Here is a 21439-nt window from a genome sequence, read left to right as displayed (position 1 = left end):
TAGCATTCTAGTTTGCTCTGTGTTTGTTAATTCTTTCCAATGTGTCAAGTAATTATCTTTTAGTTTTCTCTTGATTTGGTTGGGTCTAATTGTGTTGCTGTCCTGGGGCTCTGTGGGGTCTGTTTGTGTTTGTGAACAGAGCCCCAGGACCAACTTGCTTAGGGGACTTCTCCAGGTTCATCTCTCTGTAGGTGATGGCTTTGTAATGGAAGGTTTGGGAATCGCTTCCTTTTAGGAGGTTGTAGAATTTAACGTCTCTCTTCTGGATTTTGATAATTAGCTGGTATCGCCCTAATTCTGCTCTGCATTCATTATTTTTTGGTTTACGTTGTACACTAAGGATATTCTTGGCAGAATTCTGCATGCAGAGTCTCAATTTTGTGTTAGTCCCATTTTGTGAATTTTTGGTTGGTGAGCGGACCCCAAACCTCACAACCATAAAGGGCAATGGGTTCTGTAACTGATTCAAGTGTTTTTTGCCAGATCCTAATTAGTATGTTGAATTTCATGTTATTTTTGATGTTATAGAAGGCTCGGGTGCTGCAGACTGTTCTAGTTCCCTTCATTGATATGTATGTTGAAGATGGTGGGGCTTAAGCTGCATCCCTGTCTCACCCCACGGCCCTTTGGAAAGAAATGTGTATGTTGTTTGACAATTTTAAGCACACACTTGATGTATGTGTACATGGATTTTATAATGTCGTATGTTTGTCAACGCCACTTCCCATCCATTTGTATTGCAGACCCTCATGCCAAAATGAGTCAAAAGCTTTTTTGAAAACTAGGCAAGTCAGTTAACCTCTCCTGGAGGAGAAAATGCGCCAAATTCAAATAAATTACTATAAAAATCAAACTTTCATGAAATCACACATGTAAAATACCAAATTAAAGCTACACTTGTTGTGAATCCAGCCATCATGTCAGATTTCAAAAAGGCTTTTCGGCGAAAGCAAACGATGCTATTATCTGATAGCACAACAGTAAATAAACACTGACAAGCATCTTTCAACCCTCCAGGCGCGACACAAAACGCAGAAATAAAGATATAATTCATGCCTTACCTTTGACGAGCTTCTTTTGTTGGCACTCCAATATGTCCCATAAACATCACAAATGGTCCTTTTGTTCGATTAATTCCGTCGATATATATCCAAAATGTCTATTTATTTGGCGCGTTTGATCCAGAAAAACACCGGTTCCAACTTGCTCTACGTGACTACAAAATATCTCAAAAGTTACCTGAAAACTTTGCCAAAACATTTCAAACTACTTTTATAATACAACTTTAGGTATTTTTTAATGTAAATAATCGATACAATTGAAGACGGGATGATCTGTGTTCAATACAGGAGGAAAACAAACTGTAGCTAGCTTTCAGGTTACGCGACTCTAACAAAGAGTCCTCTTCACTCTAGCCTCGTTCTGAAAAGTGTTACTTCTTCATTACACAAAGGGAAAATGACAACCAATTTCTAAAGACTGTTGACATCCAGTGGAAGCGTTAGGAACTGCAAGAAGGTCCCTTAGAAATCTGGATTCCCAATGAAAGCCCATTGAAAAGAGAGTGACCTCAAAAATCCAAATCTATCCAAATCTAATAATATGCATATCTTATCTTCTGGGGATGAGTAGCGGGCAATTGAATTTTGGCATGCTTTTTGGGCATGCTTTTCATCCAAAATTCTGAATGCTGCCCCCTATCCTAGAGAAGTTAAGAACAAATTCTTATTTACAATGATGGCGTGCCAGGAAACTGGGTTAAATGCCTTGTTCAGGGGCAGAACAACAGATTTTTTCTTGTCAGCTCGGGATTCAATCCAGCAACCTTTGGGTTACTGGCCCAACGCTCTAATCACTAGGCTAGACTTTTGTTTTGGTTTCTTTGATTGTCAATAAGGGTGTGCAGGGTGAATACGTGGTCTGTCGTACGGTATTTTGGTTAAAAGCCAATTTGGCATTTGCTCAGTACTCAGTATGTTTTCACTGAGCAAATGTACGAGTCTGCTGTTAATGATAATGCAGAGGATTTTCCTTAGGTTGCTGTTAATGCTTATCCCACGGTAGTTATTGGGTCAAATTTGTCTCCAAATTGGGGTGATCAGTCCTGGGTTCCAAATATTGGGGAAGATGCCAGAGCTAAGGATGATGTTAAAGAGTTTAAGTATAGCCCATTGGAATTTGTGGTCTGTATATTTTATAATTTCATATAGGATACCATCAACACCGCAGGCTTTTTGGGTTGGGGGGTTTGTATTTTGTCCTGTATTTCAATGTAGTTGGAGAATCCAGTGGGTTCTGGTGGTCTTTAGTTTTTTCTAAGATTTCTAGTTGATCATGAATTTTTTTATTTTACCTTTATTTTACTAGGCAAGTCAGTTAAGAACAAATTCTTATTTTCAATGACGGCCTAGGAACAGTGGGTTAACTGCCTGTTCAGGGGCAGAACGACAGATTTGTACCTTGTCAGCTCGGGGATTTGAACTTGCAACATTTCGGTTACTAGTCCAGCGCTCTAACCACTAGGCTACCCTGCCGCCAAAACATGTATATGTTTTGGCTGTTTGTCTTTGTGATAGGGCCAGTGGTTTATCCATAACTCTTTGTGGAAAAACGTATGTGTTATTTTTTTATTTTTTTTATTTCTTTATTTCACCTTTATTTAACCAGGTAGGCTAGTTGAGAACAAGTTCTCATTTACAACTGCGACCTGGCCAAGATAAAGCATAGCAGTGTGAGCAGACAACACAGAGTTACACATGGAATAAACAATTAACAAGTCAATAACACAGTAGAAAACAAAGGGGGAGTCTATATACAATGTGTGCAAAAGGCATGAGGAGGTAGACGAATAGTTACAATTTTGCAGATTAACACTGGAGTGATAAATGATCAGATGGTCATGTACAGGTAGAGATATTGGTGTGCAAAAGAGCAGAAAAGTAAATAAATAAAAACAGTATGGGGATGAGGTAGGTGAAAATGGGTGGGCTATTTACCAATAGACTATGTACAGCTGCAGTGATCGGTTAGCTGCTCAGATAGCTGATGTTTGAAGTTGGTGAGGGAGATAAAAGTCTCCAACTTCAGCGATTTTTGCAATTCGTTCCAGTCACAGGCAGCAGAGTACTGGAACGAAAGGCGGCCAAATGAGGTGTTGGCTTTAGGGATGATCAGTGAGATACACCTGCTGGAGCGCGTGCTACGGATGGGTGTTGCCATCGTGACCAGTGAACTGAGATAAGGCGGAGCTTTACCTAGCATGGACTTGTAGATGACCTGGAGCCAGTGGGTCTGGCGACGAATATGTAGCGAGGGCCAGCCGACTAGAGCATACAAGTCGCAGTGGTGGGTGGTATAAGGTGCTTTAGTGACAAAACGGATGGCACTGTGATATACTGCATCCAGTTTGCTGAGTAGAGTGTTGGAAGCCATTTTGTAGATGACATCGCCGAAGTTGAGGATTGGTAGGATAGTCAGTTTTACTAGGGTAAGCTTGGCGGCGTGAGTGAAGGAGGCTTTGTTGCGGAATAGAAAGCCGACTCTTGATTTGATTTTTGATTGGAGATGTTTGATATGAGTCTGGAAGGAGAGTTTGCAGTCTAGCCAGACACCTAGGTACTTATAGATGTCCACATATTCAAGGTCGGAACCATCCAGGGTGGTGATGCTAGTCGGGCATGCGGGTGCAGGCAGCGATCGGTTGAAAAGCATACATTTGGTTTTACTAGCGTTTAAGAGCAGTTGGAGGCCACGGAAGGAGTGTTGTATGGCATTGAAGCTTGTTTGGAGGTTAGATAGCACAGTGTCCAATGATGGGCCGAAAGTATATAGAATGGTGTCGTCTGCATAGAGGTGGATCAGGGAATCGCCCGCAGCAAGAGCAACATCATTGATATACACAGAGAAAAGAGTCGGCCCGAGAATTGAACCCTGTGGCACCCCCATAGAGACTGCCAGAGGACCGGACAGCATGCCCTCCGATTTGACACACTGAACTCTGTCTGCAAAGTAATTGGTGAACCAGGCAAGGCAGTCATCCGAAAAACCGAGGCTACTGAGTCTGCCGATGAGAATATGGTGATTGACAGAGTCGAAAGCCTTGGCAAGATCGATGAAGACGGCTGCACAGTACTGTCTTTTATCGATGGCGGTTATGATATCGTTTAGTACCTTGAGTGTGGCTGAGGTGCACCCGTGACCGGCTCGGAAGCCAGATTGCACAGCGGAGAAGGTACGGTGGGATTCGAGATGGTCAGTGACCTGTTTGTTGACTTGGCTTTCGAAGACCTTAGATAGGCAGGGCAGGATGGATATAGGTCTGTAACAGTTTGGGTCCAGGGTGTCTCCCCCTTTGAAGAGGGGGATGACTGCGGCAGCTTTCCAATCCTTGGGAATCTCAGACGATATGAAAGAGAGGTTGAACAGGCTGGTAATAGGGGTTGCGACAATGGCGGCGGATACTTTCAGAAATAGGGGGTCCAGATTGTCAAGCCCAGCTGATTTGTACGGGTCCAGGTTTTGCAGCTCTTTCAGAACATCTGCTATCTGGATTTGGGTAAAGGAGAACTTGGAGAGGCTTGGGCGAGGAGCTGCCGGGGGGGAGGAGCTGTTGGCCGAGGTTGGAGTAGCCAGGCGGAAGGCATGGCCAGCCGTTGAGAAATGCTTATTGAAGTTTTCGATAATCATGGATTTATCGGTGGTGACCGTGTTACCTAGCCTCAGTGCAGTGGGCACCTGGGAGGAGGTGCTCTTGTTCCCCATGGACTTCACAGTGTCCCAGAACTTTTTGGAGTTGGAGCTACAGGATGCAAACTTCTGCCTGAAGAAGCTGGCCTTAGCTTTCCTGACTGACTGCGTGTATTGGTTCCGGACTTCCCTGAACAGTTGCATATAACGGGGATTATTCGATGCTATTGCAGTCCGCCACAGGATGTTTTTGTGCTGGTCGAGGGCAGTCAGGTCTGGGGTGAACCAAGGACTGTATCGGTTCTTAGTTCTGCATTTTTTGAACGGAGCATGCTTATCTAAAATGGTGAGGAAGTTACTTTTAAAGAATGACCAGGCATCCTCAACTGACGGGATGAGGTCAATGTCCTTCCAGGATACCTGGGCCAGGTCGATTAGAAAGGCCTGCTCACAGAAGTGTTTTAGGGAGCGTTTGACCGTGATGAGGGGTGGTCGTTTGACTGCGGCTCCGTAGCGGATACAGGCAATGAGGCAGTGATCGCTGAGATCCTGGTTGAAGACAGCGGAGGTGTATTTGGAGGGCCAGTTGGTCAGGATGACGTCTATGAGGGTGCCCTTGTTTACAGAGTTAGGGTTGTACCTGGTGGGTTCCTTGATGATTTGTGTGAGATTGAGGGCATCTAGCTTAGATTGTAGGACTGGCGGGGTGTTAAGCATATCCCAGTTTAGGTCACCTAACAGAACAAACTCTGAGGCTAGATGGGGGCGATCAATTCACAAATGGTGTCCAGGGCACAGCTGGGAGCTGAGGGGGTCGGTAGCAGGCGGCAACAGTGAGAGACTTATTTCTGGAGAGAGTAATTTTCAAAATTAGTAGTTCGAACTGTTTGGGTATGGACCTGGAAAGTATGACATTACTTTGCAGGCTATCTCTGCAGTAGACTGCAACTCCTCCCCCTTTGGCAGATCTATCTTGACGGAAGATGTTATAGTTGGGTATGGAAATCTCTGAATTTTTGGTGGCCTTCCTGAGCCAGGATGGCTTTACACCCCCTGCTATAATGGATAAAGAGTTACTTGTCTCACAGAACACAGAGGGAGTTATTTAATGGAAGCCTCTCAAATATAATCCAGTTAGAATCAGGAATTCCCCAGGGTAGCTGTTTAGGCCCTTTGCTTTTTTAAATTTTTACTAATGACATAACACTAACTTTGAGTAAAGCCAGAGTATCTATGTATGCAGATGACTCAACACTATACACGCCAGCTACTATAGCGACTGAAATGACTGCAACACTCAACAAAGGGCTGCAGTTAGTTTCAGAGTGGGCGGTAAGGAATAAGTTAGCCCTAAATATTACTAAAACTAAAAGCATTTTATTTGGAACAAAACACTCACTTATCCCTCAACCTCAACTAAATCTTATAATAATAATTTGGAAATTGCGCAAGTTGATATGACTAAACTGCTTGGAGTAACCATGAATGGTAAACTGTCATGGTCAAAACATATTGATGCAGTAGTAGCTAAGATGGGGAGAAGTCTGTCTATAATAAAGCTTTGTTCAACCTTCTTAACAACACTATCAACAAGGCAGACCCTACAGGCCCTCGTTTTGTCGCACCTTGACTACTGTTTAGTCGTGTGGTCAGGTGCCAAAAAAAAGGACTAGCAATTGGCTCAGAACAGGGCAGCACGGCTGGCCCTTGGATGTACACAAAGAGCTGATATTAATAATATGCATGTCAATCTCTTCTGGCTGAAAGTGGAGGAGAGATTGACTTCATCGCTACTTTTATTTATGAGAGGTATTGACATGTTGACTGCACCAAGCTGTCTGTCTAAACTACTGGCACACAGCTCAGACACCCATACATACCCCACAAGACATGCCACCAGAGGTATCTTCACAGTCCCCAAGTCCAGAACAGACTATGGGAGGCACACAGTACTACATAGAGACATGACTACATAGAACTCTAAAAACAGATAAAAAAAACCTTATGGAACAGCGGGGACTGTGAAGCAACACAAACATTGGCAGAGACATATGGATACACACACACACACAATAACATACACACTATGCATACACATGGATTTAGTACTGTAGATATGTGGTAGTGGTGGAGTAAGGGCCTGAGGGCACACAGTTTGTTGTGAAATCCGTGAATGTATTGTAATGTTTTTAAGATTGTATAAACTGCCTTTGTTTTGCTGGACCCCAGGAAGAGTAGCTAATGGGAGTCCATAGTAAATACAAACTCTTCGTGTTGTTTGTTTAGTGTTTTCCAATTTTCCTGGAAGTGGTTAGTCTATGGATTCTTCAATTACATTGAGCTATTTTCTGATGTGCTGTTACTTCTTTTTCCGTAGTGTATTTCTGTATTGTTTTAGTGATTCACCATTGTGAAGGTGTAGGCTCAGGTTTTCTGGGTGTCTATGTTTTTGGTTTTTGCATTCTTCATCAAACCATTTGTCATTGTTGTTCATTTTTGGGGGGTTTTCTGTTTGAAATGTTTAGATTTGTTAGGGAAGCTGAGAGGTCAGATATACTGTTTAGGTTTTCTACTGCCAAGTTCACACCTTCACTATTACAGTGAAACAATTTGTCCAGGAAGTTAAAAAAAAAAAGAGATTGAATTTGTTGTTGCATTATTGTGTTTTGGTAGGTTTCCACACTGCTTTCCTTCCATCTATAGCATTTCTTAATATTATTCAGTTCCTTTGGCTTGAATGCCTCAGGTTTGAGTATTGCTCTGTTTAGGTAGACTGTGATCTGATAGGGTAGTCAGTGGCGCTGACTGCGAATGCTCTGAGAGACTCTGGGTTGAGGTCAGTGATAAAGTAGTCTGCAGTATTACTGCCAAGAGATTAGCTATACAGTGGCTTGCGAAAGTATTCACCCCACTTGGTATTTTCCTATTTTGTTGTCTAACAACCTGGAATGAAAATTGATATTGAATTTGATTTACACAAGATGCCTACCACTTTGAAGATGCAAAATATTTTTTATTGTGAAACAAATAAGATAAAAAAACAGAACTTGACTGTGCATAACTACTGTATTCACCCCCCCCCCCCAAAGTCAATACTTTGTAGAGCCACCTTTTGGGGTATGTCTCTATAAACTTGGCACATCTAGCCACTGGGATCTTTGCCCATTCTTCAAGGCAAAACTGCTCCAGCTCCTTCAAGTTGTATGGGTTCCGCTGGGAAGGCAACAACAGATCTACCATGCTGATCCTCAACACTGGGGCCCCTCAGGGGTGCGTGCTTAGTCCCCACCTGTACTCCCTGTTTACCCACGACTGCGTAGCCAAGCACAACTCCAACATCATCATTAAGTTTGCTGACAGCACAATGGTGGTAGGCCTGATCGCCGACAATGACGAAACAGCCTATAGGGAGGATGTCAGAGACCTGGCAGTGTGGTGCCAGGACAACAACCTCTCCCTCAACGTGAGCAAGACAAAGGAGCTGATCGTGGACTACAGGAAAAGGAGGGCCGAACAGGACCCATTAACATCAACAGGGCTGAAGTGGAGCAGGTTGACAGTTCATTGGTGTCCACATCACCAACAACCTACAAACTATCATGGTCCAAGACAGTTGTGAAAAGGGCACGACAACAATTTTTTTCATCACTGCAAAATCTACATCAAGAACTTGAAAATTCAAGCCCCTTGGCTGTTACCATAGATTTACATTAGAAGTGCCCATCCAAGCAGGCTCAATGTCATTGGCCACAAATCATTTACAACAAATCATATTTTTCTACCGTAGCTTTGATTGGACTGATCATGTCAACATCACACTTTCAAAATCTTAGCTAGCTTGCTAGACAAACAGTGATAATCATGAATCAAGTTGACAATCTGCTGGTAAATCCTTTTCAAATCCTTGTCATATGAAGAGAAATTATAGATTTTAAAAATATATATTTCACCTTTTATATTACCAGGTAGTCTAGTTGAGAACAAGTTCTCATTTACAACTGCGACCTGGCCAAGATAAAGCAAAGCAGTTCGACACAAACAACAACACAGTTACACATGGAATAAACAAACATACAGTCAATAATACAGTAGAAAAATAAGTCTATATACAATCTGAGCAAATGAGAAAAAAAATCTATATACAGTGAGTGCAAATGAGGTAAGATAAGGGAGGTAAGGCAATAAATAGGCCATGGTGGTGAAGTAATTACAATATAGCAATTAAACACTGGAATGGTAGATGTGCAGAAGGTGAATGTGCAAGTAGAGATACTGGGGTGCAAAGGAGCAAGATAAATAAATAAATACAGTATGGGGATGAGGTAGTTGGTTGGGCTATTTGCAGATGAGCTATGTACAGCTATGTACAGGTGCAGTGATCAGGTGCAGTGATCTGTGAGCTGCTCTGACAGCTGGTGCTTAAAGCTAGTGAGGGAGATATGAGTCTCCAGCTTCAGTGATTTTTGCAGTTCGTTACAGTCAATGGCAGCAGAGAACTGGAAGGAAAGGCGGCCAAAGGAAGAATTGGCTTTGGGGGTGACAAGTGAGATATACCTGCTGGAGCGAGTACTACGGGTGGGTGCTGCTATGGTGACCAGTGAGCTGAGTTAAGGCGGTGCTTTACCTAGCAGAGACTTGTAGATGACCTGGAGCCAGTGGGTTTGGCGACGAGTATGAAGCGATGGCCAGCCAACGAGAACGTACAGTTCGCAGTGGTGGGTGATATATGGGGCTTTGGTGACCAAACGCATGGCACTGTGATAGACTGCATCCAAGTTGTTGAGTAGAGTGTTGGAGGCTATTTTATAGATGACATCACCGAAGTCGAGGATCGGTAGGATGGTCAGTTTTACGAGGGTATGTTTGACAGCATGAGTGAAGGATGCTTTGTTGTGAAATAGGAAGCCGATTCTAGATTTAATTTTGGATTGGAGATGCTTAATGTGAGTCTGGAAGGAGAGTTTACAGTCTAGCCAGACACCTAGGTATTTGTAGTTGTCCACATTTTCTAAGTCAGAACCGTCCAGAGTAGTGATACTGGACGGGCGGGCAGGTGTGGGCAGTGATCGGTTGAAGATCATGCATTTAGTTTTACTTGCGTTTAAGAGCAGTTGGAGGCCACGGAAGGAGAGTTGTATGGCATTGAAGGTCTTCTGGAGGTTAGTTAACAGTGTCCAAAGAAGGGCCAGAAGTATACAGAATGGTGTCGTCTGCGTAGAGGTGGATCAGAGACTCACCAGCAGCAAGAGCGACATCATTGATGTATACAGAGAAGAGAGTCGGCCTGAGAATTGAACCCTGTGGCACCCCCATAGAGACTGCAAGAGGTCCTGACAACAGGCCCTCCGATTTGACACACTGAACTCTTTCAGAGAAGTAGTTGGTGAACCAGGCAAGGCAATCATTTGAGAAACCAAGGCTGTTGAGTCTGCCGATGAGGATGTGATGATTGACAGAGTCGAAAGCCTTGGCCAGATCAATGAATACGGCTTCACAGTAATGTCTCTTATCGATGGCGGTTATGATATCGTTTAGGACCTTGAGTGTGGCTGAGGTGCACCCATGACCAGCTCTGAAACTAGATTGCATAGCGGAGAAGGTACGGTGGGATTCAAAATGGTCGGCAATCTGTTTGTTGACTTGACTTTCGAAGACCTTAGAAAGACAGGGTAGGATAGATATAGGTCTGTAGCAATTTGGGTCTAGAGTGTCTCCTACTTTGAAGAAGGGGATGACCGCGGCAGCTTTCCAATCTTTAGGAATCTCAGACGATACGAAAGAGAGGTTGAACAGGCTAGTAATAGGGGTTGCAACCATTTTGGCAGGTAATTTTAAAAGGAGAGGGTCCAGATTGTCTAGCCCGGCTGATTTGTAGGGGTCCAGGTTTTGCAGTTCTTTCAGAACATCAGCTATCTGGGTGAAGGAGACATGGGGGAGGTTTGGGTAAGTTGCTTTTGGGGGTGCAGAGCTGTTGACCGGGGTAGGGGTAGCCAGGTGGAAAGCATGGCCAGCTGTAGAAAAATGCTTATTGAAATGTTCAATTATTGTGGATTTATCGGTGGTGACAGTGTTTCCTAGCCTCAGAGCAGTGGGCAGATGGGAGGAGGTGCTCTTATTCTCCATGGACTTTACGGTGTCCCAGAACTTTTTTGAGTTTGTGCTACAGGAAGATAAAATGTATCGGTGCTCATCGGCCATTAGACATAAATATTACACAACAAGTTGGAAATTGCAAATTCAATAATGAGTGGTTTGGAAGGAATCCGTGGTTAAGAGTTGGTGTGTGTGGTCAAAGTCTGGGTTTAAGGGTCTCTTTTCCAAGCGTAAAATGATAAATATTGACATGCAACACCAAGGGCCAGAAAAGTTTGAATACATTGGCCATGCTGTCAATCCAGCATGACTTCTGCTGCGTTCAAAACAACTGGAAATCCGGACCTGGGAAATCTCAGTGAGTTCAAGATGATCTCTGAAAAAAACAAGCTCCGTGTGGGAAAATATGTTTTGAACGGTCATCCAACTCGGAATTCCAAGTCGGGAACTCGGGCCTCTTTCTAGAGCTCCGAACCTGAAAATCACTGACGTCATGATTTGACCTTGTTTTTTTGAGTTCCCAGTTGTCTTGAAAATATCATAAATGCAGAGAATGCCAGACTTTGATGACAAAGTTTTATAACGAAATGTACCCACAAGAAGGACTGCGTGCCACCTTCCTGTTCAAGTGAGCACAGCACAACAAGGTGAGTCCAAAAATGTATTGTAAGCTGCTGCATAAATTATGTAATATGCCAGGGAGATATGTATACTGTAGCTAAAAAAGTAAGAAATGTCATCATCGAGTATTGTAAGAGCTTTTATTGTCTGCTTATATGGCCCCTTTATTTATCCTACGCTTCTGACTTGGTGTACAGGGAGAACACTGTAAGAACGGCCCATGTTCTGAACTCTGTCACTGTACATTTCAAAAGTGCTGAATAAGTAGTTATATGGACTACGTCAGTCCTAGCTCGCTCATTGTCTTAATCGAAATTACGTATTGCGTCTTATCCGCTCGTCGTACCCTTATAACATAGTTTGTACCTCTCAATTATCAGTAGAAACCACATTTGTTTAAGTAAGTCAGCCATATCAGCTATGTTCTTTAAAAAGGCAGTAAATGAGGCTGAATGAACTGTTTCGCTGCCAGACAAGGCTCCGCTGATAGCCAGTTGTAGCGGTGGTAAGGATTCACTCCATGGTGCTGAAAAGAAAGCTCTGCTGTTGGGACAGCTTTATGTCGGCCCTAACAGTTTGTCGGCACCGTTTTTCACCGTTATAGTGCAGTCAATGTATTTTTTAGTGTTGTGGCTTTGCTGGCATGCATTTAAACCAGATGTACATGCTAAAATCACCACTGTCTACTAATCATGCATTATTCCACCAGATGGGTTCATTTGTTAAAATCACCACTGCCCTCACACATCAAAACATCTCCCTCAGAACGGCAGCTAAACTATAGTGATGTGCTGGGGAGAGGAGCCCCGTTGAGCAGGCCAGGTCCAGTGTGTGTTTGTTGGCTCTTTGAAGTGAGAAACTGTTTAGACAGAGCTAAGCTGGGTAAGAAAGAGGTAAATTGGAGGCTAATCCTGGTCCTGAAGCCAGAAAGCCAGAGATATCAGCTGGACTAAGTCCAGTGGCAAAGCCATCCCTGCTATTCCTCTGTAGCCTAAAGCCATCCCTGCTATTCCTCTGTAGCCTTTGTGAGACCATCCACAATCATCACAACCAGCCAGTGATAGCTGACAGACCACCATAGTCCCTGTGCCGACCTGCTCAGATTCAAGGAATTGTCCCAGAGAGCGGTGGATGTGAGTCATGTATGATGAGAAAGGAGCAGGTGTTCTCTATAGTAATATAGTGTTGTAGCGTGTTAACTTTAGTCCTCTGAACTCCCACTCTGCACCACTTAAAAGGCCTGACGGGAAGAGGCTCACAGAGGCATTGTCCCCTGTCGGATTCCTGGGTTCGCTCCTGGTTTAACGCATGGCTGACAAACACTCCTGTCCTGTTCTATACTGTACCATCACGCCAGACCTCTCAACTATCTAGCTGCCCAGCTAGGCCAAAGTCCCCAGCGGAGCAGGGCGCATGGAAAACGATTTGTTGGAAAACAGAGCGGCGATTGCATCTGAACCAGTCAGATGTGTCTGACCTCTACAGTGAGAGGAGGAGCAGCATCTGGAATAGAGCCAGATGGAGTGGAGGCAGATGGAATAGAGCCAGATGGAGTAGGCAGGGCAGATGGAGAGGAAGCAGATGGAACAGAGCCAGATAGAATGGAACCAGAGCCAGATAGAGTAGAACCCAAACAAATGGAGACAGATAGAATAGTCATATGGAATAGAGACAGATAGAAAAAAGATAGAATAGAGTCAGATAGTGTAGAGCCAGAGTCAGATAGAAAAGAGCCAGATAGAGTAGATCCAGAGACAGAGAGAATAGAGCCTGGTAGAGTAGAACCCAAAATAATAGAGACAGATAGAATAGTAATATGGAAAGAGAGAGATGGAATAGAGCCAGATAGAATAGAGACAGATAGAGTAGAGACAGATATAATAGAGCCAGATAGAATAGTCATATGGAAAGAGCCAGATAGAATAGAGCCAGATAGAGTAGAGCCAGATAGAGTAGAGCCAGATAGAATAGAGCCAGATAGAATAGTCATATGGAAAGAGACAGATAGAATTCAGCCAGATCGAGTAGAGCCAGATCGAGTAGAGCCAGATCGAGTAGAGTCAGATAGTGTCAAATAGAATAGAGCCAGATGGAAAAGATCAAGATATAGTAGAGGCAGAGCCAGATAGAATAGAGAAGGAGACAGATAGAATAAAGCCAGAGACAGATGGAATAGAGCCAGAGACATATGGAATAGAGACAGTTGGAATAGAGGCAGAGACAGATGGAATAGAGACAGATGGAATAGATCCATATAGAATAGAGGCAGAAACAGATAGAAAAGAGCCAAATAGAATAGAGCCAGACACATATGGAATAGAGACAGATAGAGTAGAGCCAGATGGAGTAGAGCCAGATAGAATAGAGACAGATAGAATAAAGCCAGAGACAGATGGAATAGAGCCAGAGACATATGGAATAGAGACAGTTGGAATAGAGCCATATAGAATAGAGGCAGAGACAGATGGAATAGAGACCGATAGAGTATACCTTGATAGAGTAAAGCCAGATAGAATAGAGCCAGATAGAATAGAGCCAGATAGAGTAGAGACAGCTAGAATAGAGACAGATAGAATAGAGACTGAGACAGATGGAATAGAACAAGACAGATGGAATAGAGGCCGATAGAGTATACCTTGATAGAGTAGAGCCAGATAGAATAGAGCCAGATAGAATAGAGCCAGATAGAGTAGAGCCAGATAGAATAGAGCCAGATAGAATAGAGCCAGATAGAATAGTCATATGGAAAGAGACAGATAGAATAGAGACAGATAGAGTAGAGACAGATAGAATAGAGACAGATAGAATAGTCATATGGAAAGAGACAGATAGAGTAGAGACAGATAGAATAGAGACAGATAGAATAAAGCCAGAGACATATGGAATAGAGCCAGAGACATATGGAATAGAGACAGTTGGAATAGAGCCATATAGAATAGAGGCAGAGACAGATGGAATAGAGACCGATAGAGTATACCTTGATAGAGTAAAGCCAGATAGAATAGAGCCAGATAGAATAGAGCCAGATAGAATAGAGCCAGATAGAGTAGAGACAGCTAGAATAGAGACAGATAGAATAGAGACTGAGACAGATGGAATAGAACAAGACAGATGGAATAGAGACCGATAGAGTATACCTTGATAGAGTAGAGCCAGATAGAATAGAGCCAGATAGAATAGAGCCAGATAGAGTAGAGCCAGATAGAATAGAGCCAGATAGAATAGTCATATGGAAAGAGACAGATAGAGTAGAGACAGATAGAGTAGAGACAGATAGAATAGTCATATGGAAAGAGACAGATAGAATAGTCATATGGAAAGAGACAGATAGAGTAGAGACAAAGACAGATAGAATTCAGCCAGATCGAATAGAGCCAGATAGAGTAGAGCCAGGTCGAGTATAGCCAGATGGAGTAGAGCCAGATGGAGTAGAGCCAGATGGAGTAGTGCCAGATAGAGTAGAAACAGATGGAAGAGTGCCAGATGGAGTAGTGTCAGATGGAGTGGAGCCAGATGGTGTTGAGACAGATGGAGTGGAGCCAGATGGAGTAGAGACAGATGGAGTAGAGACAGATGGAGTAGTGCCAGATAGAATAGAGCCAGATGGAGTAGAGACAGATGGAGTAGAGACAGATGGAGTGGAGCCAGATGGAGTGGAGCCAGATGGAGTAGAGACAGATGGAGTGGAGCCAGATGGAGTGGAGCCAGATGGAGTAGAGCCAGATGGAGTAGAGACAGATGGAGTGGAGCCAGATGGAGTAGAGCCAGATAGAGTAGAGCCAGATAGAATAGAGCCAGATAGAATAGTCATATGGAAAGAGACATATAGAATAGAGACAGATAGAATAGTCATATGGAAAGAGACAAATAGAGTAGAGACAAAGACAGATAGAATTCAGCCAGATCGAATAGAGACAGATAGAGTAGAGCCAGGTCGAGTATAGCCAGATGGAGTAGAGCCAGATGGAGTAGAGCCAGCTGGAGTAGAGACTGATACAATAGAGCCAGATAGAATAGAGCCATAGCCAGATGGAGTAGAGACAGATGGAGTAGTGCCAGATGGAGTGGAGCCAGATGGAAAAGAGCCAGATAGAGTAGAGACTGATAGAATAGAGACAGATAGAGTAGAGACTTGTAGCATAGAGCCATATACAGATGGAATAGAGACAGATAGAATAGTACCAGATAGAGTACAGCCAGATAGAATAGAGCTGGAGACAGATATAAAAGAGCCAGATAGAATAGAGCCAGAGATATATGGAATAGAGACAGTTGGAATATAGACAGATAGAGTAGAGCCAGATGGAGTAGAGCCAGATAGATTAGAGCAAGACAGAGTATAGCCAGATTTAATAGATCCAGCTAGAATAGTGCCAGATGGAGTAGAGCCAGATAGATTAGAGCAAGACAGAGTATAGCCAGATAGAATAGATCCAGCTAGAATAGAGCCTGATAGAGTAGAGACAGAGACAGATGGAATAGAGACATATAGAATAGAGCCAGAGACAGATGGAATAGAGCCATATAGAATAAAGGCAGAGACAGATAGAAAAGAGACAGATAGAATAGAGGCAGAGACATATGGAATAGAGACAGATACAGCCAGATGGAGTAGATAGAGGCAGAGACAGATAGAGTAGAGAAAGATAAAATAGAGACAGAGAGATATTGAATATAGCCAGATGGAGTAGAGCCAGATAGATAGAGCCAGATATAGTAGAGACAGATAAAATAGAGACAGAGACATATTGAATATAGCCAGATGGATTAGAGCCAGATGGAGTAGAGCCAGATGGAGAGTAGAGCCAGATGGAGTAGAGCCAGATGGAGTAGAGCCAGATGGAGTAGAGCCAGATGGAGTAGAGCCAGATGGAGTTGAGCCAGATGGAGTTGAGCCAGATGGAGTTGAGCCATATGGAGTAGAGCCAGATGGAGTAGAGCCAGATGGAGTAGAGACAGATATAGTAGAGACAGAGAGATATTGAATATAGCCAGATGGATTAGAGCCATATAGAATGGAGCCAGAGACTGATAGAATAGAGACCGATAGAATAGAGACTGATAGAGTGGAGACAGCTGGAATAGAGACAGATAGAATAGAGCCAGAGACGGATAGAAAAGAGACAGATAAAAGAGGTGGATACAGATGGAATAGAGCCAGATAGAGTAGAGACAGATAAAATAGAGACAGAGACATATTGAATATAGCCAGATGGATTAGAGCCAGATGGAGAAGAGGCAGATGGAATAGAGCCAGAGACAGATAAGAGCCAGATAGAGTAGAGACAGCTGGAAAAGAGACAGATAGAATAAAGCCAGAAACGGATAGAAAAGAGCCAGATAGAGTAGAGACAGATACAGATGGAATAGAGCCATATAGAATAGCGGCAGATGGCGTAGAGACAGATAGAGTAGAACCAGATAGAGTCGAGACGGATAGAATAGAGCTAGAGACAGAAGGAATAGAGACAGATGGAGTTGAGCAAGACATAGTATAGCCAGATAGAATAGAACCAGATCGAATAGAGCCTAATAGATTGGAGACAGATAGAATAGTGCCAGATAGAATAGTGCCAGATAGAATTGAGACAGATGAAATAGAGACAGATAGAAAAGAGACAGATAATATAGAGCCAGATGGAGTAGAGCCAGATAGAATAGAGACAGACATAATGAGCCAGATGGAGAAGAGCCAGATAGAATAGAGACAGACATAATGAGCCAGATGGAGAAGAGCCAGATAGGTTTTTCTTTATTTTAACTATGTTCTTCATTGTAGAATAACAGTAAGACATCAGAACTATGAAATAACACATGGAATCATGTAGTAACCAAAATGGTGTTAAACAAATCATAAAACCCTCCTGTCTCAGCCTCCAGTATTTATGCTGCAGTAGTTTATGTGTCTGTCGGGGGCTAGGGTCAGTTTGTTATATCTGGAGTACTTCTCCTGTCTTATCCAGTGTCCTGTGTGAATTTAAGTATGCTCTCTAATTCTCTCTAATTCTTTATTTTTCTCTCTCTCGGAGGACCTGAGCCCTAGGACCATGCCTCAGGACTACCTGGCATGAGGACTCCTTGCTGTCCCCAGTCCACCTGGCCGTGCTGCTGCTCCAGTTTCAACTGTTCTGCCTGCGGCTATGGAACCCTGACCTGTTCAACCGGACGTGCTACCTGTCCCAGACCTGCTGTTTTCAATTCTCTAGAGACAGCAGGAACGGTAGAAATACTCTCAATGATCGGCTATGACTCGGCTATGAAAAGTCAACTGACATTTACTCCTGAGGTGCTGACTTGTTGCACCCTCGACAACTACTGTGATTATTATTATTTGACCCTGCTGGTCATTTATGAACGTTTGAACATCTTGGCTATGTTCTGTTATAATCTCCACCCGGCACAGCCAGAAGAGGACTGGCCACCCCTCATAGCCTGGTTCCTCTCTAGGTTTCTTCCTAGGTTCTAGCCTTTCTAGTTTTTCCTAGCCACCGTGATTCTACATCTGCATTGCTTGCTGTTTGTTGTTTTAGGCTGGGTTTCTGTACAGCACTTTGTCAGCTGATATAAGAAGGGCTTTATAAATAAATGTGATAATTAAAGTGGATTGATAATATATTTTATAATTGAGATTCTTCAAATAGCCACCCTTTTCCTTGATGACAGCTTTGCACACTCTTGCCATTCTCTCAGTTCACAGAGGAGTATAGAGTGCAGTGATGTGTCCTATAAGGAGCATTGGTGGCAAATCTGATGGCCGAATGGTAAAGAACATCTAACCGCTCGAGAGCACCTTTACCTGCTGATCGATAAATTATGTCTTTGTGATCTAGCATGGCTAGGATGGTCATCTGAATCAAGGTTAGTTTGGCAGCTGGGGTGAAAGAGGAGGGATTACAATAGAGCAGGTATTCCCAAACTGCAATTCCGTCGGGGGTACGCCAAATAAAAAAATATATATATTTCAAAAATAAAATAAACATTTCACATTTTCAAATAGTCCATTTATATTTTCCAACTGTGAGGTTTTTTCTTGCCTGCATAGCCCCGTTTCATACCTGCTCCAGCAGGTATATCTCACTGGTCATCCCCACCTCCTTTGGCTGCCTTTCCTTCCAGTTCTCTGCTGCCAATGACTGAAACGAATTGCAGAAATCGCTGAAGTTGGAGACTTATATCTAAAAAATATTTAAAAAAATAACAACACAATGTCAAATACAGGTAGCCTAGTCAAATAATGAACATCAAATCACATTAACCGTTACTCTCTCGCAGGAATTCCACTAACGGTCCGTATGGAGCCAAACGTAGCTGCTGCTCATTCCGTTTGCTCAAAAATTGATAAATGGTCCAAAAAAAGTAAGGCCCGCGTCCATAGAGACACATACCAGCTTTACTGGTACTGCTACTACCAGCAGTACTACACCTGCACCTGTCGACAACACAAGTTGTTCTGCTTCCATGAACACATCCAATGCTAGCATCAGTAATTCGACATTTGTTGTTAGCCCAGCTGGCATGGACACTGACAGTTGTGAATCTGTTGCATCCGAAGAGCTACTGCCCCCTAACCCGGGAAAGCACCGAACAACATACAGGGTTGGACCATCGAAGAGGCGCAAATATGAGAACTACATTAATTTGGGTTCACTTATATTGGGAGTAGTGCCTTTCCTCAGCCACAGTGTGTTATATGTGCATAAGTACTATCTCACAACTCAATGAAACCTTCACTCTTGCGCAGACATTTAGGAACAAAACATGCCAATTTGAAAAATAAGCCACGGGAGTTTTTTGAGTGAGAATTATGACAACTTTCGTGTAGTAAGACATTAATAAGAAGGAGCTAGAAGCGTCTTATGGCTGGGACAATGCTAGAGGAAAAGGACAAAAAAACTATACAGACAATGCCTTCATCAAACAACACTGTTTCATGACACATCAGTGACATGGCAGGAGATGTTTTGAAACAATCACTGCTTCGCATACAAGCCAGTGAATTCTATGCGTTACAGCTGGATGAGTCAACAGACGAGGTGGGCCTGGCACAGCTCCTGGTATATGTCCGTTACATTTATGGAGGGTAAATTAAGGAAGACATCCTCTTCTGCAAACCACTAGAAACCAGGACAAGAGGAGAGGATATTTTTTAAGTACTGGAGAGCTTTGTGACATCAAATGGACTTGATGTGTTGGTATCTGTACTGATGGTGCAAAACCATGACAGGGACACATAGTGGAGTGGTAACGGGCGTGCAAGCAGTTACTCCCGACACCACTTGGGTACACTGCAGTATCCACCGAGAGGGTCTTGCTGCCAAGGGAATGCCTGACAGCTTGAAAGATGTTTTGGACACTACAGTGAAAATGGTTAACTTTGTTAAAGCAAGGCCCCTGAACTCTCGTGTATTTGCTAAATTGTGAAATTATATGGGCAGCAACCAGCAACCAACACTTTTACAACATACAGAAATGCGCTGGTTATCAAGAGGTAAAGTATTGACATTTTTTTGAATTGAGAGACAAGGTTAAAGTTTTCTTTACTGACCATAATTGTCACTTGTCTGACCGCTTGCATGATGACTAGTTTCTGACACGACTGGCCAATCTGGGTGATGTTTTTTCTCGCCTGAATGATCTGAATCTAGGATTACAGGGACTCTCCGCAACGATATTCAATGTGCAGAACAGAATTGAGGATATGATTGAGCTCTTCTCTGTCTGCATTAACAAGGACAACACACAGGTATTTTCGTCATTGTATGATTTTTTTGTGTGCAATTGAACTCAAGCTTAAGGACAATGTCAAATGTGACATAGCGAAGCACCTGAGTGAGTTGGGTGCGCAATTACGTAGGTACGTTCCCGAAACGGACAACACAAACAACTGGATTCGTTGTCCCTTTCATGCCCTGCCTCCAGTCCACTTACAGTTCGATATCTGAACAAGAGAGCCGCATCGAAATTGTAACAAGTGGTTCTGTGAAAATTTAATCAGAAGCCACTGCCAGATTTCTGGATTGGGCTGCGCTCAGAGTATCCTGCCTTGGCAAATCACACTGTTAGGACACTGATGCCCTTTGCAACCACGTACCTATGTGAGAGTGGATTCTCTACCCTCACTACCATGAAAACTAAATACAGGCACAGACTGTGTGGAAAATGATTTAAGACTGAGTTTCTCCAATACAACCCAACATTGCAGAGTTACAGTTGAAGTCTGAAGTTTACATACACCTTAGCCAAATACATTTAAACTCAGTTTTTCTCAATTCCTGACATTTAATCCTCGTAAAAATTCCCTCTCTTAGTTCAGTTAGGATCACCACCATTTTAAGAATGTGAAATGTCAGAATAATAGTAGAGAGAATTATTTATTTCAGCTTTTATTTCATTCATCACAAGTTTACATACACTAAATTAGTATTAGGTAGCGTTGTCTTTAGATTGTTTAACTTGGGTCAAACATTTCGGGTAGCCTTCCACGAGCTTCCCACAATAAGTTGGGTGAATTTTGGCCCATTCCTCCTGACAGAGCTGGTGTAACTGAGTCAGGTTTGTAGGCCTCCTTGCTCGCACACGCTTTTTCAGTTCTGCCCACAAATTCTCTAGGATTGAGGTCAGGGCTTTGTGATGGCCACTCCAATACCTTGACTTTGTTGTCCTTAAGCCATTTTGCCACAACTTTGGAAGTATGCTTGGGGTCATTGTCCATTTGGAAGACCCATTTGCGACCAAGCTTTAACTCCCTGACTGATGTCTTGAGACGCTGCTTCAATATATCCACATAATTTTGCACCCCCATGATGCCATCTATTTTGTGAAGTGCACCAGTCCCTATTGCAGCAAAGCACCCCCACAACATGATGCTGCCACACCCGTGCTTCACGGTTGGGAAGGTGTTCTTCGGCTCTCAAGCCTCTCCCTTTTTCCTCCAAACATAACCATGGTCATTATGGCCAAACAGTTCTATTTTTGTTTCATCAGACCAGAGGACATTTCTCCAAAAAGTATGATCTTTGTCCCCATGTGCAGTTGCAAA

The sequence above is a fragment of the Oncorhynchus tshawytscha genome, linkage group LG12, assembly GCF_018296145.1.
Source record: "Oncorhynchus tshawytscha isolate Ot180627B linkage group LG12, Otsh_v2.0, whole genome shotgun sequence".
Taxonomy (NCBI): Eukaryota; Metazoa; Chordata; class Actinopteri; order Salmoniformes; family Salmonidae; genus Oncorhynchus; species Oncorhynchus tshawytscha.
This window is presented reverse-complemented; position numbering follows the sequence as displayed.